Genomic DNA, 16,851 nt, shown 5'->3' on the forward strand with positions numbered 1-16,851 from the left:
GCGTGCGCAAATCCGTTTGCCTAACTCTTTTGCCGTTTTTGTGTCAGCCTAGTAAAGTGGTCACTCCGTGACCTGAAAGCAAATGCTTCAACTGAAAATGAAAGGACTGCTGAAAATGTGTCTCCTCATTCTCCTCCGCAAAAAACACAAGGTGCGAGCAGCTCGTCTCACTTTAGCTCTGCCAGTCAGGATGGCCGAGCGGTCTAAGGCGCCAGACTCAAGGCGACGTGCCTTCCTCAGGCAAGGGATTTCTGGTCTCCGAATGGAGGCGTGGGTTCGAATCCCACTTCTGACATGGGCTTTTATTTGAAGTGGCAATGGACAGACCCATCGCAGGGAAGTGGTTGTGCGAGAAAAGACGTCAAAATGGACACCGGTGAGGCTGACTGGCTATTTTCCAACATCAAGTCCTCCATGGAAGGTTAGCTGATTTTACTCAAAGGAACAAAATGAAATCTGCCCTTTTACTACAGACCTGACTATTTTTGCTACCACCCAAAATTCTGGCACAAGGTGTAATTGCATTCAGTTGAGAGCGGTGCCTTTGCCACTCCAGAGAGTGAAGACAGTCAGACAGGTAAAAGAAATGCTTGAGTTCAGCAGTGTTGAGGGCGTTTCAGCCGCAGTGTGATACAAAATAAGCGACAGTCTGCTCCAACTCGCTGTGCAGGGGGTATAGCTCAGTGGTAGAGCATTTGACTGCAGATCAAGAGGTCCCAGGTTCAAATCCTGGTGCCCCCTCCGCAAAAAACATGCTCGCAAGCTGGCGTGCGCAAATCCGTTTGCCTAACTGTTTTGCCGTTTTTGTGTCAGCCTGGTAAAGTGGTCACTCCGTGACCTGAAAGCAAATGCTTCAACTGAAAATGAAAGGACTGCTGAAAATGTGTCTCCTCAGTCTCCACCGCAAAAAACACAAGCTGCGAGCAGCTCGTCTCACTTTAGCTCTGCCAGTCAGGATGGCCGAGCGGTTTAAGGCGCCAGACTCAAGGCCACGTGCCTTCCTCAGGCAAGGGATTTCTGGTCTCCGAATGGAGGCGTGGGTTCGAATCCCACTTCTGACATGGGCTTTTATTTGAAGTGGCAATGGACAGACCCATCGCAGGGAAGTGGTTGTGCGAGAAAAGACGTCAAAATGGACACCGGTGAGGCTGACTGGCTATTTTCCAACATCAAGTCCTCCATGGAAGGTTAGCTGATTTTACTCAAAGGAACAAAATGAAATCTGCCCTTTTACTACAGACCTGACTATTTTTGCTACCACCCAAAATTCTGGCACAAGGTGTAATTGCATTCAGTTGAGAGCGGTGCCTTTGCCACTCCAGAGAGTGAAGACAGTCAGACAGGTAAAAGAAATGCTTGAGTTCAGCAGTGTTGAGGGCGTTTCAGCCGCAGTGTGATACAAAATAAGCGACAGTCTGCTCCAACTCGCTGTGCAGGGGGTATAGCTCAGTGGTAGAGCATTTGACTGCAGATCAAGAGGTCCCAGGTTCAAATCCTGGTGCCCCCTCAAACATGCTCGCAAGCTGGCGTACCAAATCCGTTTGCCTAACTGTTTTGCCGTTTTGTGTCAGCCTGGTAAAGTGGTCACTCCGTGACCTGAAAGCAAATGCTTCAACTGAAAATGAAAGGACTGCTGAAAATGTGTCTCCTCAGTCTCCTCCGCAAAAAACACAAGGTGCGAGCAGCTCGTCTCACTTTAGCTCTGCCAGTCAGGATGGCCGAGCGGTCTAAGGCGCCAGACTCAAGGCGACGTGCCTTCCTCAGGCAAGGGATTTCTGGTCTCCGAATGGAGGCGTGGGTTCGAATCCCACTTCTGACATGGGCTTTTATTTGAAGTGGCAATGGACAGACCCATCGCAGGGAAGTGGTTGTGCGAGAAAAGACGTCAAAATGGACACCGGTGAGGCTGACTGGCTATTTTCCAACATCAAGTCCTCCATGGAAGGTTAGCTGATTTTACTCAAAGGAACAAAATGAAATCTGCCCTTTTACTACAGACCTGACTATTTTTGCTACCACCCAAAATTCTGGCACAAGGTGTAATTGCATTCAGTTGAGAGCGGTGCCTTTGCCACTCCAGAGAGTGAAGACAGTCAGACAGGTAAAAGAAATGCTTGAGTTCAGCAGTGTTGAGGGCGTTTCAGCCGCAGTGTGATACAAAATAAGCGACAGTCTGCTCCAACTCGCTGTGCAGGGGGTATAGCTCAGTGGTAGAGCATTTGACTGCAGATCAAGAGGTCCCAGGTTCAAATCCTGGTGCCCCCTCCGCAAAAAACATGCTCGCAAGCTGGCGTGCGCAAATCCGTTTGCCTAACTGTTTTGCCGTTTTTGTGTCAGCCTGGTAAAGTGGTCACTCCGTGACCTGAAAGCAAATGCTTCAACTGAAAATGAAAGGACTGCTGAAAATGTGTCTCCTCAGTCTCCACCGCAAAAAACACAAGCTGCGAGCAGCTCGTCTCACTTTAGCTCTGCCAGTCAGGATGGCCGAGCGGTTTAAGGCGCCAGACTCAAGGCCACGTGCCTTCCTCAGGCAAGGGATTTCTGGTCTCCGAATGGAGGCGTGGGTTCGAATCCCACTTCTGACATGGGCTTTTATTTGAAGTGGCAATGGACAGACCCATCGCAGGGAAGTGGTTGTGCGAGAAAAGACGTCAAAATGGACACCGGTGAGGCTGACTGGCTATTTTCCAACATCAAGTCCTCCATGGAAGGTTAGCTGATTTTACTCAAAGGAACAAAATGAAATCTGCCCTTTTACTACAGACCTGACTATTTTTGCTACCACCCAAAATTCTGGCACAAGGTGTAATTGCATTCAGTTGAGAGCGGTGCCTTTGCCACTCCAGAGAGTGAAGACAGTCAGACAGGTAAAAGAAATGCTTGAGTTCAGCAGTGTTGAGGGCGTTTCAGCCGCAGTGTGATACAAAATAAGCGACAGTCTGCTCCAACTCGCTGTGCAGGGGGTATAGCTCAGTGGTAGAGCATTTGACTGCAGATCAAGAGGTCCCAGGTTCAAATCCTGGTGCCCCCTCAAACATGCTCGCAAGCTGGCGTACCAAATCCGTTTGCCTAACTGTTTTGCCGTTTTGTGTCAGCCTGGTAAAGTGGTCACTCCGTGACCTGAAAGCAAATGCTTCAACTGAAAATGAAAGGACTGCTGAAAATGTGTCTCCTCAGTCTCCTCCGCAAAAAACACAAGGTGCGAGCAGCTCGTCTCACTTTAGCTCTGCCAGTCAGGATGGCCGAGCGGTCTAAGGCGCCAGACTCAAGGCGACGTGCCTTCCTCAGGCAAGGGATTTCTGGTCTCCGAATGGAGGCGTGGGTTCGAATCCCACTTCTGACATGGGCTTTTATTTGAAGTGGCAATGGACAGACCCATCGCAGGGAAGTGGTTGTGCGAGAAAAGACGTCAAAATGGACACCGGTGAGGCTGACTGGCTATTTTCCAACATCAAGTCCTCCATGGAAGGTTAGCTGATTTTACTCAAAGGAACAAAATGAAATCTGCCCTTTTACTACAGACCTGACTATTTTTGCTACCACCCAAAATTCTGGCACAAGGTGTAATTGCATTCAGTTGAGAGCGGTGCCTTTGCCACTCCAGAGAGTGAAGACAGTCAGACAGGTAAAAGAAATGCTTGAGTTCAGCAGTGTTGAGGGCGTTTCAGCCGCAGTGTGATACAAAATAAGCGACAGTCTGCTCCAACTCGCTGTGCAGGGGGTATAGCTCAGTGGTAGAGCATTTGACTGCAGATCAAGAGGTCCCAGGTTCAAATCCTGGTGCCCCCTCCGCAAAAAACATGCTCGCAAGCTGGCGTGCGCAAATCCGTTTGCCTAACTGTTTTGCCGTTTTTGTGTCAGCCTGGTAAAGTGGTCACTCCGTGACCTGAAAGCAAATGCTTCAACTGAAAATGAAAGGACTGCTGAAAATGTGTCTCCTCAGTCTCCACCGCAAAAAACACAAGCTGCGAGCAGCTCGTCTCACTTTAGCTCTGCCAGTCAGGATGGCCGAGCGGTTTAAGGCGCCAGACTCAAGGCCACGTGCCTTCCTCAGGCAAGGGATTTCTGGTCTCCGAATGGAGGCGTGGGTTCGAATCCCACTTCTGACATGGGCTTTTATTTGAAGTGGCAATGGACAGACCCATCGCAGGGAAGTGGTTGTGCGAGAAAAGACGTCAAAATGGACACCGGTGAGGCTGACTGGCTATTTTCCAACATCAAGTCCTCCATGGAAGGTTAGCTGATTTTACTCAAAGGAACAAAATGAAATCTGCCCTTTTACTACAGACCTGACTATTTTTGCTACCACCCAAAATTCTGGCACAAGGTGTAATTGCATTCAGTTGAGAGCGGTGCCTTTGCCACTCCAGAGAGTGAAGACAGTCAGACAGGTAAAAGAAATGCTTGAGTTCAGCAGTGTTGAGGGCGTTTCAGCCGCAGTGTGATACAAAATAAGCGACAGTCTGCTCCAACTCGCTGTGCAGGGGGTATAGCTCAGTGGTAGAGCATTTGACTGCAGATCAAGAGGTCCCAGGTTCAAATCCTGGTGCCCCCTCAAACATGCTCGCAAGCTGGCGTGCGCAAATCCGTTTGCCTAACTCTTTTGCCGTTTTTGTGTCAGCCTAGTAAAGTGGTCACTCCGTGACCTGAAAGCAAATGCTTCAACTGAAAATGAAAGGACTGCTGAAAATGTGTCTCCTCATTCTCCTCCGCAAAAAACACAAGGTGCGAGCAGCTCGTCTCACTTTAGCTCTGCCAGTCAGGATGGCCGAGCGGTCTAAGGCGCCAGACTCAAGGCGACGTGCCTTCCTCAGGCAAGGGATTTCTGGTCTCCGAATGGAGGCGTGGGTTCGAATCCCACTTCTGACATGGGCTTTTATTTGAAGTGGCAATGGACAGACCCATCGCAGGGAAGTGGTTGTGCGAGAAAAGACGTCAAAATGGACACCGGTGAGGCTGACTGGCTATTTTCCAACATCAAGTCCTCCATGGAAGGTTAGCTGATTTTACTCAAAGGAACAAAATGAAATCTGCCCTTTTACTACAGACCTGACTATTTTTGCTACCACCCAAAATTCTGGCACAAGGTGTAATTGCATTCAGTTGAGAGCGGTGCCTTTGCCACTCCAGAGAGTGAAGACAGTCAGACAGGTAAAAGAAATGCTTGAGTTCAGCAGTGTTGAGGGCGTTTCAGCCGCAGTGTGATACAAAATAAGCGACAGTCTGCTCCAACTCGCTGTGCAGGGGGTATAGCTCAGTGGTAGAGCATTTGACTGCAGATCAAGAGGTCCCAGGTTCAAATCCTGGTGCCCCCTCAAACATGCTCGCAAGCTGGCGTGCGCAAATCCGTTTGCCTAACTCTTTTGCCGTTTTTGTGTCAGCCTAGTAAAGTGGTCACTCCGTGACCTGAAAGCAAATGCTTCAACTGAAAATGAAAGGACTGCTGAAAATGTGTCTCCTCATTCTCCTCCGCAAAAAACACAAGGTGCGAGCAGCTCGTCTCACTTTAGCTCTGCCAGTCAGGATGGCCGAGCGGTCTAAGGCGCCAGACTCAAGGCGACGTGCCTTCCTCAGGCAAGGGATTTCTGGTCTCCGAATGGAGGCGTGGGTTCGAATCCCACTTCTGACATGGGCTTTTATTTGAAGTGGCAATGGACAGACCCATCGCAGGGAAGTGGTTGTGCGAGAAAAGACGTCAAAATGGACACCGGTGAGGCTGACTGGCTATTTTCCAACATCAAGTCCTCCATGGAAGGTTAGCTGATTTTACTCAAAGGAACAAAATGAAATCTGCCCTTTTACTACAGACCTGACTATTTTTGCTACCACCCAAAATTCTGGCACAAGGTGTAATTGCATTCAGTTGAGAGCGGTGCCTTTGCCACTCCAGAGAGTGAAGACAGTCAGACAGGTAAAAGAAATGCTTGAGTTCAGCAGTGTTGAGGGCGTTTCAGCCGCAGTGTGATACAAAATAAGCGACAGTCTGCTCCAACTCGCTGTGCAGGGGGTATAGCTCAGTGGTAGAGCATTTGACTGCAGATCAAGAGGTCCCAGGTTCAAATCCTGGTGCCCCCTCCGCAAAAAACATGCTCGCAAGCTGGCGTGCGCAAATCCGTTTGCCTAACTGTTTTGCCGTTTTTGTGTCAGCCTGGTAAAGTGGTCACTCCGTGACCTGAAAGCAAATGCTTCAACTGAAAATGAAAGGACTGCTGAAAATGTGTCTCCTCAGTCTCCACCGCAAAAAACACAAGCTGCGAGCAGCTCGTCTCACTTTAGCTCTGCCAGTCAGGATGGCCGAGCGGTTTAAGGCGCCAGACTCAAGGCCACGTGCCTTCCTCAGGCAAGGGATTTCTGGTCTCCGAATGGAGGCGTGGGTTCGAATCCCACTTCTGACATGGGCTTTTATTTGAAGTGGCAATGGACAGACCCATCGCAGGGAAGTGGTTGTGCGAGAAAAGACGTCAAAATGGACACCGGTGAGGCTGACTGGCTATTTTCCAACATCAAGTCCTCCATGGAAGGTTAGCTGATTTTACTCAAAGGAACAAAATGAAATCTGCCCTTTTACTACAGACCTGACTATTTTTGCTACCACCCAAAATTCTGGCACAAGGTGTAATTGCATTCAGTTGAGAGCGGTGCCTTTGCCACTCCAGAGAGTGAAGACAGTCAGACAGGTAAAAGAAATGCTTGAGTTCAGCAGTGTTGAGGGCGTTTCAGCCGCAGTGTGATACAAAATAAGCGACAGTCTGCTCCAACTCGCTGTGCAGGGGGTATAGCTCAGTGGTAGAGCATTTGACTGCAGATCAAGAGGTCCCAGGTTCAAATCCTGGTGCCCCCTCAAACATGCTCGCAAGCTGGCGTACCAAATCCGTTTGCCTAACTGTTTTGCCGTTTTGTGTCAGCCTGGTAAAGTGGTCACTCCGTGACCTGAAAGCAAATGCTTCAACTGAAAATGAAAGGACTGCTGAAAATGTGTCTCCTCAGTCTCCTCCGCAAAAAACACAAGGTGCGAGCAGCTCGTCTCACTTTAGCTCTGCCAGTCAGGATGGCCGAGCGGTCTAAGGCGCCAGACTCAAGGCGACGTGCCTTCCTCAGGCAAGGGATTTCTGGTCTCCGAATGGAGGCGTGGGTTCGAATCCCACTTCTGACATGGGCTTTTATTTGAAGTGGCAATGGACAGACCCATCGCAGGGAAGTGGTTGTGCGAGAAAAGACGTCAAAATGGACACCGGTGAGGCTGACTGGCTATTTTCCAACATCAAGTCCTCCATGGAAGGTTAGCTGATTTTACTCAAAGGAACAAAATGAAATCTGCCCTTTTACTACAGACCTGACTATTTTTGCTACCACCCAAAATTCTGGCACAAGGTGTAATTGCATTCAGTTGAGAGCGGTGCCTTTGCCACTCCAGAGAGTGAAGACAGTCAGACAGGTAAAAGAAATGCTTGAGTTCAGCAGTGTTGAGGGCGTTTCAGCCGCAGTGTGATACAAAATAAGCGACAGTCTGCTCCAACTCGCTGTGCAGGGGGTATAGCTCAGTGGTAGAGCATTTGACTGCAGATCAAGAGGTCCCAGGTTCAAATCCTGGTGCCCCCTCCGCAAAAAACATGCTCGCAAGCTGGCGTGCGCAAATCCGTTTGCCTAACTGTTTTGCCGTTTTTGTGTCAGCCTGGTAAAGTGGTCACTCCGTGACCTGAAAGCAAATGCTTCAACTGAAAATGAAAGGACTGCTGAAAATGTGTCTCCTCAGTCTCCACCGCAAAAAACACAAGCTGCGAGCAGCTCGTCTCACTTTAGCTCTGCCAGTCAGGATGGCCGAGCGGTTTAAGGCGCCAGACTCAAGGCCACGTGCCTTCCTCAGGCAAGGGATTTCTGGTCTCCGAATGGAGGCGTGGGTTCGAATCCCACTTCTGACATGGGCTTTTATTTGAAGTGGCAATGGACAGACCCATCGCAGGGAAGTGGTTGTGCGAGAAAAGACGTCAAAATGGACACCGGTGAGGCTGACTGGCTATTTTCCAACATCAAGTCCTCCATGGAAGGTTAGCTGATTTTACTCAAAGGAACAAAATGAAATCTGCCCTTTTACTACAGACCTGACTATTTTTGCTACCACCCAAAATTCTGGCACAAGGTGTAATTGCATTCAGTTGAGAGCGGTGCCTTTGCCACTCCAGAGAGTGAAGACAGTCAGACAGGTAAAAGAAATGCTTGAGTTCAGCAGTGTTGAGGGCGTTTCAGCCGCAGTGTGATACAAAATAAGCGACAGTCTGCTCCAACTCGCTGTGCAGGGGGTATAGCTCAGTGGTAGAGCATTTGACTGCAGATCAAGAGGTCCCAGGTTCAAATCCTGGTGCCCCCTCAAACATGCTCGCAAGCTGGCGTACCAAATCCGTTTGCCTAACTGTTTTGCCGTTTTGTGTCAGCCTGGTAAAGTGGTCACTCCGTGACCTGAAAGCAAATGCTTCAACTGAAAATGAAAGGACTGCTGAAAATGTGTCTCCTCAGTCTCCTCCGCAAAAAACACAAGGTGCGAGCAGCTCGTCTCACTTTAGCTCTGCCAGTCAGGATGGCCGAGCGGTCTAAGGCGCCAGACTCAAGGCGACGTGCCTTCCTCAGGCAAGGGATTTCTGGTCTCCGAATGGAGGCGTGGGTTCGAATCCCACTTCTGACATGGGCTTTTATTTGAAGTGGCAATGGACAGACCCATCGCAGGGAAGTGGTTGTGCGAGAAAAGACGTCAAAATGGACACCGGTGAGGCTGACTGGCTATTTTCCAACATCAAGTCCTCCATGGAAGGTTAGCTGATTTTACTCAAAGGAACAAAATGAAATCTGCCCTTTTACTACAGACCTGACTATTTTTGCTACCACCCAAAATTCTGGCACAAGGTGTAATTGCATTCAGTTGAGAGCGGTGCCTTTGCCACTCCAGAGAGTGAAGACAGTCAGACAGGTAAAAGAAATGCTTGAGTTCAGCAGTGTTGAGGGCGTTTCAGCCGCAGTGTGATACAAAATAAGCGACAGTCTGCTCCAACTCGCTGTGCAGGGGGTATAGCTCAGTGGTAGAGCATTTGACTGCAGATCAAGAGGTCCCAGGTTCAAATCCTGGTGCCCCCTCCGCAAAAAACATGCTCGCAAGCTGGCGTGCGCAAATCCGTTTGCCTAACTGTTTTGCCGTTTTTGTGTCAGCCTGGTAAAGTGGTCACTCCGTGACCTGAAAGCAAATGCTTCAACTGAAAATGAAAGGACTGCTGAAAATGTGTCTCCTCAGTCTCCACCGCAAAAAACACAAGCTGCGAGCAGCTCGTCTCACTTTAGCTCTGCCAGTCAGGATGGCCGAGCGGTTTAAGGCGCCAGACTCAAGGCCACGTGCCTTCCTCAGGCAAGGGATTTCTGGTCTCCGAATGGAGGCGTGGGTTCGAATCCCACTTCTGACATGGGCTTTTATTTGAAGTGGCAATGGACAGACCCATCGCAGGGAAGTGGTTGTGCGAGAAAAGACGTCAAAATGGACACCGGTGAGGCTGACTGGCTATTTTCCAACATCAAGTCCTCCATGGAAGGTTAGCTGATTTTACTCAAAGGAACAAAATGAAATCTGCCCTTTTACTACAGACCTGACTATTTTTGCTACCACCCAAAATTCTGGCACAAGGTGTAATTGCATTCAGTTGAGAGCGGTGCCTTTGCCACTCCAGAGAGTGAAGACAGTCAGACAGGTAAAAGAAATGCTTGAGTTCAGCAGTGTTGAGGGCGTTTCAGCCGCAGTGTGATACAAAATAAGCGACAGTCTGCTCCAACTCGCTGTGCAGGGGGTATAGCTCAGTGGTAGAGCATTTGACTGCAGATCAAGAGGTCCCAGGTTCAAATCCTGGTGCCCCCTCAAACATGCTCGCAAGCTGGCGTGCGCAAATCCGTTTGCCTAACTCTTTTGCCGTTTTTGTGTCAGCCTAGTAAAGTGGTCACTCCGTGACCTGAAAGCAAATGCTTCAACTGAAAATGAAAGGACTGCTGAAAATGTGTCTCCTCATTCTCCTCCGCAAAAAACACAAGGTGCGAGCAGCTCGTCTCACTTTAGCTCTGCCAGTCAGGATGGCCGAGCGGTCTAAGGCGCCAGACTCAAGGCGACGTGCCTTCCTCAGGCAAGGGATTTCTGGTCTCCGAATGGAGGCGTGGGTTCGAATCCCACTTCTGACATGGGCTTTTATTTGAAGTGGCAATGGACAGACCCATCGCAGGGAAGTGGTTGTGCGAGAAAAGACGTCAAAATGGACACCGGTGAGGCTGACTGGCTATTTTCCAACATCAAGTCCTCCATGGAAGGTTAGCTGATTTTACTCAAAGGAACAAAATGAAATCTGCCCTTTTACTACAGACCTGACTATTTTTGCTACCACCCAAAATTCTGGCACAAGGTGTAATTGCATTCAGTTGAGAGCGGTGCCTTTGCCACTCCAGAGAGTGAAGACAGTCAGACAGGTAAAAGAAATGCTTGAGTTCAGCAGTGTTGAGGGCGTTTCAGCCGCAGTGTGATACAAAATAAGCGACAGTCTGCTCCAACTCGCTGTGCAGGGGGTATAGCTCAGTGGTAGAGCATTTGACTGCAGATCAAGAGGTCCCAGGTTCAAATCCTGGTGCCCCCTCAAACATGCTCGCAAGCTGGCGTGCGCAAATCCGTTTGCCTAACTCTTTTGCCGTTTTTGTGTCAGCCTAGTAAAGTGGTCACTCCGTGACCTGAAAGCAAATGCTTCAACTGAAAATGAAAGGACTGCTGAAAATGTGTCTCCTCATTCTCCTCCGCAAAAAACACAAGGTGCGAGCAGCTCGTCTCACTTTAGCTCTGCCAGTCAGGATGGCCGAGCGGTCTAAGGCGCCAGACTCAAGGCGACGTGCCTTCCTCAGGCAAGGGATTTCTGGTCTCCGAATGGAGGCGTGGGTTCGAATCCCACTTCTGACATGGGCTTTTATTTGAAGTGGCAATGGACAGACCCATCGCAGGGAAGTGGTTGTGCGAGAAAAGACGTCAAAATGGACACCGGTGAGGCTGACTGGCTATTTTCCAACATCAAGTCCTCCATGGAAGGTTAGCTGATTTTACTCAAAGGAACAAAATGAAATCTGCCCTTTTACTACAGACCTGACTATTTTTGCTACCACCCAAAATTCTGGCACAAGGTGTAATTGCATTCAGTTGAGAGCGGTGCCTTTGCCACTCCAGAGAGTGAAGACAGTCAGACAGGTAAAAGAAATGCTTGAGTTCAGCAGTGTTGAGGGCGTTTCAGCCGCAGTGTGATACAAAATAAGCGACAGTCTGCTCCAACTCGCTGTGCAGGGGGTATAGCTCAGTGGTAGAGCATTTGACTGCAGATCAAGAGGTCCCAGGTTCAAATCCTGGTGCCCCCTCCGCAAAAAACATGCTCGCAAGCTGGCGTGCGCAAATCCGTTTGCCTAACTGTTTTGCCGTTTTTGTGTCAGCCTGGTAAAGTGGTCACTCCGTGACCTGAAAGCAAATGCTTCAACTGAAAATGAAAGGACTGCTGAAAATGTGTCTCCTCAGTCTCCACCGCAAAAAACACAAGCTGCGAGCAGCTCGTCTCACTTTAGCTCTGCCAGTCAGGATGGCCGAGCGGTTTAAGGCGCCAGACTCAAGGCCACGTGCCTTCCTCAGGCAAGGGATTTCTGGTCTCCGAATGGAGGCGTGGGTTCGAATCCCACTTCTGACATGGGCTTTTATTTGAAGTGGCAATGGACAGACCCATCGCAGGGAAGTGGTTGTGCGAGAAAAGACGTCAAAATGGACACCGGTGAGGCTGACTGGCTATTTTCCAACATCAAGTCCTCCATGGAAGGTTAGCTGATTTTACTCAAAGGAACAAAATGAAATCTGCCCTTTTACTACAGACCTGACTATTTTTGCTACCACCCAAAATTCTGGCACAAGGTGTAATTGCATTCAGTTGAGAGCGGTGCCTTTGCCACTCCAGAGAGTGAAGACAGTCAGACAGGTAAAAGAAATGCTTGAGTTCAGCAGTGTTGAGGGCGTTTCAGCCGCAGTGTGATACAAAATAAGCGACAGTCTGCTCCAACTCGCTGTGCAGGGGGTATAGCTCAGTGGTAGAGCATTTGACTGCAGATCAAGAGGTCCCAGGTTCAAATCCTGGTGCCCCCTCCGCAAAAAACATGCTCGCAAGCTGGCGTGCGCAAATCCGTTTGCCTAACTGTTTTGCCGTTTTTGTGTCAGCCTGGTAAAGTGGTCACTCCGTGACCTGAAAGCAAATGCTTCAACTGAAAATGAAAGGACTGCTGAAAATGTGTCTCCTCAGTCTCCACCGCAAAAAACACAAGCTGCGAGCAGCTCGTCTCACTTTAGCTCTGCCAGTCAGGATGGCCGAGCGGTTTAAGGCGCCAGACTCAAGGCCACGTGCCTTCCTCAGGCAAGGGATTTCTGGTCTCCGAATGGAGGCGTGGGTTCGAATCCCACTTCTGACATGGGCTTTTATTTGAAGTGGCAATGGACAGACCCATCGCAGGGAAGTGGTTGTGCGAGAAAAGACGTCAAAATGGACACCGGTGAGGCTGACTGGCTATTTTCCAACATCAAGTCCTCCATGGAAGGTTAGCTGATTTTACTCAAAGGAACAAAATGAAATCTGCCCTTTTACTACAGACCTGACTATTTTTGCTACCACCCAAAATTCTGGCACAAGGTGTAATTGCATTCAGTTGAGAGCGGTGCCTTTGCCACTCCAGAGAGTGAAGACAGTCAGACAGGTAAAAGAAATGCTTGAGTTCAGCAGTGTTGAGGGCGTTTCAGCCGCAGTGTGATACAAAATAAGCGACAGTCTGCTCCAACTCGCTGTGCAGGGGGTATAGCTCAGTGGTAGAGCATTTGACTGCAGATCAAGAGGTCCCAGGTTCAAATCCTGGTGCCCCCTCAAACATGCTCGCAAGCTGGCGTACCAAATCCGTTTGCCTAACTGTTTTGCCGTTTTGTGTCAGCCTGGTAAAGTGGTCACTCCGTGACCTGAAAGCAAATGCTTCAACTGAAAATGAAAGGACTGCTGAAAATGTGTCTCCTCAGTCTCCTCCGCAAAAAACACAAGGTGCGAGCAGCTCGTCTCACTTTAGCTCTGCCAGTCAGGATGGCCGAGCGGTCTAAGGCGCCAGACTCAAGGCGACGTGCCTTCCTCAGGCAAGGGATTTCTGGTCTCCGAATGGAGGCGTGGGTTCGAATCCCACTTCTGACATGGGCTTTTATTTGAAGTGGCAATGGACAGACCCATCGCAGGGAAGTGGTTGTGCGAGAAAAGACGTCAAAATGGACACCGGTGAGGCTGACTGGCTATTTTCCAACATCAAGTCCTCCATGGAAGGTTAGCTGATTTTACTCAAAGGAACAAAATGAAATCTGCCCTTTTACTACAGACCTGACTATTTTTGCTACCACCCAAAATTCTGGCACAAGGTGTAATTGCATTCAGTTGAGAGCGGTGCCTTTGCCACTCCAGAGAGTGAAGACAGTCAGACAGGTAAAAGAAATGCTTGAGTTCAGCAGTGTTGAGGGCGTTTCAGCCGCAGTGTGATACAAAATAAGCGACAGTCTGCTCCAACTCGCTGTGCAGGGGGTATAGCTCAGTGGTAGAGCATTTGACTGCAGATCAAGAGGTCCCAGGTTCAAATCCTGGTGCCCCCTCCGCAAAAAACATGCTCGCAAGCTGGCGTGCGCAAATCCGTTTGCCTAACTGTTTTGCCGTTTTTGTGTCAGCCTGGTAAAGTGGTCACTCCGTGACCTGAAAGCAAATGCTTCAACTGAAAATGAAAGGACTGCTGAAAATGTGTCTCCTCAGTCTCCACCGCAAAAAACACAAGCTGCGAGCAGCTCGTCTCACTTTAGCTCTGCCAGTCAGGATGGCCGAGCGGTTTAAGGCGCCAGACTCAAGGCCACGTGCCTTCCTCAGGCAAGGGATTTCTGGTCTCCGAATGGAGGCGTGGGTTCGAATCCCACTTCTGACATGGGCTTTTATTTGAAGTGGCAATGGACAGACCCATCGCAGGGAAGTGGTTGTGCGAGAAAAGACGTCAAAATGGACACCGGTGAGGCTGACTGGCTATTTTCCAACATCAAGTCCTCCATGGAAGGTTAGCTGATTTTACTCAAAGGAACAAAATGAAATCTGCCCTTTTACTACAGACCTGACTATTTTTGCTACCACCCAAAATTCTGGCACAAGGTGTAATTGCATTCAGTTGAGAGCGGTGCCTTTGCCACTCCAGAGAGTGAAGACAGTCAGACAGGTAAAAGAAATGCTTGAGTTCAGCAGTGTTGAGGGCGTTTCAGCCGCAGTGTGATACAAAATAAGCGACAGTCTGCTCCAACTCGCTGTGCAGGGGGTATAGCTCAGTGGTAGAGCATTTGACTGCAGATCAAGAGGTCCCAGGTTCAAATCCTGGTGCCCCCTCAAACATGCTCGCAAGCTGGCGTACCAAATCCGTTTGCCTAACTGTTTTGCCGTTTTGTGTCAGCCTGGTAAAGTGGTCACTCCGTGACCTGAAAGCAAATGCTTCAACTGAAAATGAAAGGACTGCTGAAAATGTGTCTCCTCAGTCTCCTCCGCAAAAAACACAAGGTGCGAGCAGCTCGTCTCACTTTAGCTCTGCCAGTCAGGATGGCCGAGCGGTCTAAGGCGCCAGACTCAAGGCGACGTGCCTTCCTCAGGCAAGGGATTTCTGGTCTCCGAATGGAGGCGTGGGTTCGAATCCCACTTCTGACATGGGCTTTTATTTGAAGTGGCAATGGACAGACCCATCGCAGGGAAGTGGTTGTGCGAGAAAAGACGTCAAAATGGACACCGGTGAGGCTGACTGGCTATTTTCCAACATCAAGTCCTCCATGGAAGGTTAGCTGATTTTACTCAAAGGAACAAAATGAAATCTGCCCTTTTACTACAGACCTGACTATTTTTGCTACCACCCAAAATTCTGGCACAAGGTGTAATTGCATTCAGTTGAGAGCGGTGCCTTTGCCACTCCAGAGAGTGAAGACAGTCAGACAGGTAAAAGAAATGCTTGAGTTCAGCAGTGTTGAGGGCGTTTCAGCCGCAGTGTGATACAAAATAAGCGACAGTCTGCTCCAACTCGCTGTGCAGGGGGTATAGCTCAGTGGTAGAGCATTTGACTGCAGATCAAGAGGTCCCAGGTTCAAATCCTGGTGCCCCCTCCGCAAAAAACATGCTCGCAAGCTGGCGTGCGCAAATCCGTTTGCCTAACTGTTTTGCCGTTTTTGTGTCAGCCTGGTAAAGTGGTCACTCCGTGACCTGAAAGCAAATGCTTCAACTGAAAATGAAAGGACTGCTGAAAATGTGTCTCCTCAGTCTCCACCGCAAAAAACACAAGCTGCGAGCAGCTCGTCTCACTTTAGCTCTGCCAGTCAGGATGGCCGAGCGGTTTAAGGCGCCAGACTCAAGGCCACGTGCCTTCCTCAGGCAAGGGATTTCTGGTCTCCGAATGGAGGCGTGGGTTCGAATCCCACTTCTGACATGGGCTTTTATTTGAAGTGGCAATGGACAGACCCATCGCAGGGAAGTGGTTGTGCGAGAAAAGACGTCAAAATGGACACCGGTGAGGCTGACTGGCTATTTTCCAACATCAAGTCCTCCATGGAAGGTTAGCTGATTTTACTCAAAGGAACAAAATGAAATCTGCCCTTTTACTACAGACCTGACTATTTTTGCTACCACCCAAAATTCTGGCACAAGGTGTAATTGCATTCAGTTGAGAGCGGTGCCTTTGCCACTCCAGAGAGTGAAGACAGTCAGACAGGTAAAAGAAATGCTTGAGTTCAGCAGTGTTGAGGGCGTTTCAGCCGCAGTGTGATACAAAATAAGCGACAGTCTGCTCCAACTCACTGTGCAGGGGGTATAGCTCAGTGGTAGAGCATTTGACTGCAGATCAAGAGGTCCCAGGTTCAAATCCTGGTGCCCCCTCATACATGCTCGCAAGCTGGCGTACCAAATCCGTTTGCCTAACTCTTTTGCCGTTTTTGTGTCAGCCTGGTAAAGTGGTCACTCCGTGACCTGAAAGCAAATGCTTCAACTGAAAATGAAAGGACTGCTGAAAATGTGTCTCCTCAGTCTCCACCGCAAAAAACACAAGCTGCGAGCAGCTCGTCTCACTTTAGCTCTGCCAGTCAGGATGGCCGAGCGGTCTAAGGCGCCAGACTCAAGGCGACGTGCCTTCCTCAGGCAAGGGATTTCTGGTCTCCGAATGGAGGCGTGGGTTCGAATCCCACTTCTGACATGGGCTTTTATTTGAAGTGGCAATGGACAGACCCATCGCAGGGAAGTGGTTGTGCGAGAAAAGACGTCAAAATGGACACCGGTAAGGCTGACTGGCTATTTTCCAACATCAAGTCCTCCATGGAAGGTTAGCTGATTTTACTCAATGGAACAAAATGAAATCTGCCCTTTTACTACAGACCTGACTATTTTTGCTACCACCCAAAATTCTGGCACAAGGTGTAATTGCATTCAGTTGAGAGCGGTGCCTTTGCCACTCCAGAGAGTGAAGACAGTCAGACAGGTAAAAGAAATGCTTGAGTTCAGCAGTGTTGAGGGCGTTTCAGCCGCAGTGTGATACAAAATAAGCGACAGTCTGCTCCAACTCGCTCTGCAGGGGGTATAGCTCAGTGGTAGAGCATTTGACTGCAGATCAAGAGGTCCCAGGTTCAAATCCTGGTGCCCCCTCAAACATGCTCTCAAGCTGGCGTACCAAATCCGTTTGCCTAACTGTTTTGCCGTTTTGTGTCAGCCTGGTAAAGTGGTCACTCCGTGACCTGAAAGCAAATGC

The 16,851-nt window shown here is 49.4% G+C and overlaps 44 non-coding genes across 44 annotated transcripts; all 44 read left to right on the plus strand.

The window, feature by feature from the left end:
* Positions 1-184: 184 nt before the first annotated feature.
* trnal-caa (transfer RNA leucine (anticodon CAA)) lies at positions 185-295 on the plus strand. The gene is made up of 2 exons: positions 185-222; positions 250-295. It is a non-coding gene; the product is annotated as a tRNA-Leu (tRNA).
* A 374-nt stretch (positions 296-669) lies between these two features.
* Positions 670-741, plus strand: trnac-gca (transfer RNA cysteine (anticodon GCA)). Its single transcript has one exon. It is a non-coding gene; the product is annotated as a tRNA-Cys (tRNA).
* Positions 742-950: 209 nt separating this feature from the next.
* On the plus strand, positions 951-1,061 carry trnal-caa (transfer RNA leucine (anticodon CAA)). The gene is made up of 2 exons: positions 951-988; positions 1,016-1,061. It is a non-coding gene; the product is annotated as a tRNA-Leu (tRNA).
* A 374-nt stretch (positions 1,062-1,435) lies between these two features.
* On the plus strand, positions 1,436-1,507 carry trnac-gca (transfer RNA cysteine (anticodon GCA)). Its single transcript has one exon. It is a non-coding gene; the product is annotated as a tRNA-Cys (tRNA).
* Positions 1,508-1,708: 201 nt separating this feature from the next.
* On the plus strand, positions 1,709-1,819 carry trnal-caa (transfer RNA leucine (anticodon CAA)). Its single transcript has 2 exons — positions 1,709-1,746; positions 1,774-1,819. It is a non-coding gene; the product is annotated as a tRNA-Leu (tRNA).
* A 374-nt stretch (positions 1,820-2,193) lies between these two features.
* trnac-gca (transfer RNA cysteine (anticodon GCA)) lies at positions 2,194-2,265 on the plus strand. The gene has a single exon. It is a non-coding gene; the product is annotated as a tRNA-Cys (tRNA).
* Positions 2,266-2,474: 209 nt separating this feature from the next.
* On the plus strand, positions 2,475-2,585 carry trnal-caa (transfer RNA leucine (anticodon CAA)). Its single transcript has 2 exons — positions 2,475-2,512; positions 2,540-2,585. It is a non-coding gene; the product is annotated as a tRNA-Leu (tRNA).
* Positions 2,586-2,959: 374 nt separating this feature from the next.
* trnac-gca (transfer RNA cysteine (anticodon GCA)) lies at positions 2,960-3,031 on the plus strand. The gene has a single exon. It is a non-coding gene; the product is annotated as a tRNA-Cys (tRNA).
* A 201-nt stretch (positions 3,032-3,232) lies between these two features.
* Positions 3,233-3,343, plus strand: trnal-caa (transfer RNA leucine (anticodon CAA)). Its single transcript has 2 exons — positions 3,233-3,270; positions 3,298-3,343. It is a non-coding gene; the product is annotated as a tRNA-Leu (tRNA).
* A 374-nt stretch (positions 3,344-3,717) lies between these two features.
* Positions 3,718-3,789, plus strand: trnac-gca (transfer RNA cysteine (anticodon GCA)). Its single transcript has one exon. It is a non-coding gene; the product is annotated as a tRNA-Cys (tRNA).
* A 209-nt stretch (positions 3,790-3,998) lies between these two features.
* trnal-caa (transfer RNA leucine (anticodon CAA)) lies at positions 3,999-4,109 on the plus strand. Its single transcript has 2 exons — positions 3,999-4,036; positions 4,064-4,109. It is a non-coding gene; the product is annotated as a tRNA-Leu (tRNA).
* Positions 4,110-4,483: 374 nt separating this feature from the next.
* On the plus strand, positions 4,484-4,555 carry trnac-gca (transfer RNA cysteine (anticodon GCA)). Its single transcript has one exon. It is a non-coding gene; the product is annotated as a tRNA-Cys (tRNA).
* Positions 4,556-4,758: 203 nt separating this feature from the next.
* Positions 4,759-4,869, plus strand: trnal-caa (transfer RNA leucine (anticodon CAA)). The gene is made up of 2 exons: positions 4,759-4,796; positions 4,824-4,869. It is a non-coding gene; the product is annotated as a tRNA-Leu (tRNA).
* A 374-nt stretch (positions 4,870-5,243) lies between these two features.
* Positions 5,244-5,315, plus strand: trnac-gca (transfer RNA cysteine (anticodon GCA)). Its single transcript has one exon. It is a non-coding gene; the product is annotated as a tRNA-Cys (tRNA).
* Positions 5,316-5,518: 203 nt separating this feature from the next.
* trnal-caa (transfer RNA leucine (anticodon CAA)) lies at positions 5,519-5,629 on the plus strand. Its single transcript has 2 exons — positions 5,519-5,556; positions 5,584-5,629. It is a non-coding gene; the product is annotated as a tRNA-Leu (tRNA).
* A 374-nt stretch (positions 5,630-6,003) lies between these two features.
* trnac-gca (transfer RNA cysteine (anticodon GCA)) lies at positions 6,004-6,075 on the plus strand. The gene has a single exon. It is a non-coding gene; the product is annotated as a tRNA-Cys (tRNA).
* A 209-nt stretch (positions 6,076-6,284) lies between these two features.
* On the plus strand, positions 6,285-6,395 carry trnal-caa (transfer RNA leucine (anticodon CAA)). The gene is made up of 2 exons: positions 6,285-6,322; positions 6,350-6,395. It is a non-coding gene; the product is annotated as a tRNA-Leu (tRNA).
* A 374-nt stretch (positions 6,396-6,769) lies between these two features.
* Positions 6,770-6,841, plus strand: trnac-gca (transfer RNA cysteine (anticodon GCA)). The gene has a single exon. It is a non-coding gene; the product is annotated as a tRNA-Cys (tRNA).
* A 201-nt stretch (positions 6,842-7,042) lies between these two features.
* trnal-caa (transfer RNA leucine (anticodon CAA)) lies at positions 7,043-7,153 on the plus strand. Its single transcript has 2 exons — positions 7,043-7,080; positions 7,108-7,153. It is a non-coding gene; the product is annotated as a tRNA-Leu (tRNA).
* Positions 7,154-7,527: 374 nt separating this feature from the next.
* On the plus strand, positions 7,528-7,599 carry trnac-gca (transfer RNA cysteine (anticodon GCA)). The gene has a single exon. It is a non-coding gene; the product is annotated as a tRNA-Cys (tRNA).
* A 209-nt stretch (positions 7,600-7,808) lies between these two features.
* Positions 7,809-7,919, plus strand: trnal-caa (transfer RNA leucine (anticodon CAA)). Its single transcript has 2 exons — positions 7,809-7,846; positions 7,874-7,919. It is a non-coding gene; the product is annotated as a tRNA-Leu (tRNA).
* Positions 7,920-8,293: 374 nt separating this feature from the next.
* On the plus strand, positions 8,294-8,365 carry trnac-gca (transfer RNA cysteine (anticodon GCA)). The gene has a single exon. It is a non-coding gene; the product is annotated as a tRNA-Cys (tRNA).
* A 201-nt stretch (positions 8,366-8,566) lies between these two features.
* Positions 8,567-8,677, plus strand: trnal-caa (transfer RNA leucine (anticodon CAA)). The gene is made up of 2 exons: positions 8,567-8,604; positions 8,632-8,677. It is a non-coding gene; the product is annotated as a tRNA-Leu (tRNA).
* Positions 8,678-9,051: 374 nt separating this feature from the next.
* Positions 9,052-9,123, plus strand: trnac-gca (transfer RNA cysteine (anticodon GCA)). Its single transcript has one exon. It is a non-coding gene; the product is annotated as a tRNA-Cys (tRNA).
* Positions 9,124-9,332: 209 nt separating this feature from the next.
* trnal-caa (transfer RNA leucine (anticodon CAA)) lies at positions 9,333-9,443 on the plus strand. The gene is made up of 2 exons: positions 9,333-9,370; positions 9,398-9,443. It is a non-coding gene; the product is annotated as a tRNA-Leu (tRNA).
* Positions 9,444-9,817: 374 nt separating this feature from the next.
* On the plus strand, positions 9,818-9,889 carry trnac-gca (transfer RNA cysteine (anticodon GCA)). Its single transcript has one exon. It is a non-coding gene; the product is annotated as a tRNA-Cys (tRNA).
* A 203-nt stretch (positions 9,890-10,092) lies between these two features.
* On the plus strand, positions 10,093-10,203 carry trnal-caa (transfer RNA leucine (anticodon CAA)). Its single transcript has 2 exons — positions 10,093-10,130; positions 10,158-10,203. It is a non-coding gene; the product is annotated as a tRNA-Leu (tRNA).
* A 374-nt stretch (positions 10,204-10,577) lies between these two features.
* Positions 10,578-10,649, plus strand: trnac-gca (transfer RNA cysteine (anticodon GCA)). The gene has a single exon. It is a non-coding gene; the product is annotated as a tRNA-Cys (tRNA).
* Positions 10,650-10,852: 203 nt separating this feature from the next.
* trnal-caa (transfer RNA leucine (anticodon CAA)) lies at positions 10,853-10,963 on the plus strand. The gene is made up of 2 exons: positions 10,853-10,890; positions 10,918-10,963. It is a non-coding gene; the product is annotated as a tRNA-Leu (tRNA).
* Positions 10,964-11,337: 374 nt separating this feature from the next.
* trnac-gca (transfer RNA cysteine (anticodon GCA)) lies at positions 11,338-11,409 on the plus strand. Its single transcript has one exon. It is a non-coding gene; the product is annotated as a tRNA-Cys (tRNA).
* A 209-nt stretch (positions 11,410-11,618) lies between these two features.
* On the plus strand, positions 11,619-11,729 carry trnal-caa (transfer RNA leucine (anticodon CAA)). Its single transcript has 2 exons — positions 11,619-11,656; positions 11,684-11,729. It is a non-coding gene; the product is annotated as a tRNA-Leu (tRNA).
* A 374-nt stretch (positions 11,730-12,103) lies between these two features.
* On the plus strand, positions 12,104-12,175 carry trnac-gca (transfer RNA cysteine (anticodon GCA)). Its single transcript has one exon. It is a non-coding gene; the product is annotated as a tRNA-Cys (tRNA).
* A 209-nt stretch (positions 12,176-12,384) lies between these two features.
* On the plus strand, positions 12,385-12,495 carry trnal-caa (transfer RNA leucine (anticodon CAA)). The gene is made up of 2 exons: positions 12,385-12,422; positions 12,450-12,495. It is a non-coding gene; the product is annotated as a tRNA-Leu (tRNA).
* Positions 12,496-12,869: 374 nt separating this feature from the next.
* Positions 12,870-12,941, plus strand: trnac-gca (transfer RNA cysteine (anticodon GCA)). The gene has a single exon. It is a non-coding gene; the product is annotated as a tRNA-Cys (tRNA).
* Positions 12,942-13,142: 201 nt separating this feature from the next.
* Positions 13,143-13,253, plus strand: trnal-caa (transfer RNA leucine (anticodon CAA)). The gene is made up of 2 exons: positions 13,143-13,180; positions 13,208-13,253. It is a non-coding gene; the product is annotated as a tRNA-Leu (tRNA).
* Positions 13,254-13,627: 374 nt separating this feature from the next.
* On the plus strand, positions 13,628-13,699 carry trnac-gca (transfer RNA cysteine (anticodon GCA)). The gene has a single exon. It is a non-coding gene; the product is annotated as a tRNA-Cys (tRNA).
* Positions 13,700-13,908: 209 nt separating this feature from the next.
* Positions 13,909-14,019, plus strand: trnal-caa (transfer RNA leucine (anticodon CAA)). Its single transcript has 2 exons — positions 13,909-13,946; positions 13,974-14,019. It is a non-coding gene; the product is annotated as a tRNA-Leu (tRNA).
* A 374-nt stretch (positions 14,020-14,393) lies between these two features.
* Positions 14,394-14,465, plus strand: trnac-gca (transfer RNA cysteine (anticodon GCA)). Its single transcript has one exon. It is a non-coding gene; the product is annotated as a tRNA-Cys (tRNA).
* Positions 14,466-14,666: 201 nt separating this feature from the next.
* On the plus strand, positions 14,667-14,777 carry trnal-caa (transfer RNA leucine (anticodon CAA)). Its single transcript has 2 exons — positions 14,667-14,704; positions 14,732-14,777. It is a non-coding gene; the product is annotated as a tRNA-Leu (tRNA).
* A 374-nt stretch (positions 14,778-15,151) lies between these two features.
* Positions 15,152-15,223, plus strand: trnac-gca (transfer RNA cysteine (anticodon GCA)). Its single transcript has one exon. It is a non-coding gene; the product is annotated as a tRNA-Cys (tRNA).
* Positions 15,224-15,432: 209 nt separating this feature from the next.
* Positions 15,433-15,543, plus strand: trnal-caa (transfer RNA leucine (anticodon CAA)). The gene is made up of 2 exons: positions 15,433-15,470; positions 15,498-15,543. It is a non-coding gene; the product is annotated as a tRNA-Leu (tRNA).
* Positions 15,544-15,917: 374 nt separating this feature from the next.
* Positions 15,918-15,989, plus strand: trnac-gca (transfer RNA cysteine (anticodon GCA)). The gene has a single exon. It is a non-coding gene; the product is annotated as a tRNA-Cys (tRNA).
* Positions 15,990-16,191: 202 nt separating this feature from the next.
* On the plus strand, positions 16,192-16,302 carry trnal-caa (transfer RNA leucine (anticodon CAA)). The gene is made up of 2 exons: positions 16,192-16,229; positions 16,257-16,302. It is a non-coding gene; the product is annotated as a tRNA-Leu (tRNA).
* A 374-nt stretch (positions 16,303-16,676) lies between these two features.
* On the plus strand, positions 16,677-16,748 carry trnac-gca (transfer RNA cysteine (anticodon GCA)). Its single transcript has one exon. It is a non-coding gene; the product is annotated as a tRNA-Cys (tRNA).
* Positions 16,749-16,851: the final 103 nt, after the last annotated feature.

Source organism: Alosa pseudoharengus, unplaced genomic scaffold (assembly GCF_046254945.1).
Source record: "Alosa pseudoharengus isolate Yale_2024_CS ecotype anadromous, Long Island Sound unplaced genomic scaffold, YU_APseudo_1.1 YU_APseudo_1.1_scf_6, whole genome shotgun sequence".
Taxonomy (NCBI): Eukaryota; Metazoa; Chordata; class Actinopteri; order Clupeiformes; family Clupeidae; genus Alosa; species Alosa pseudoharengus.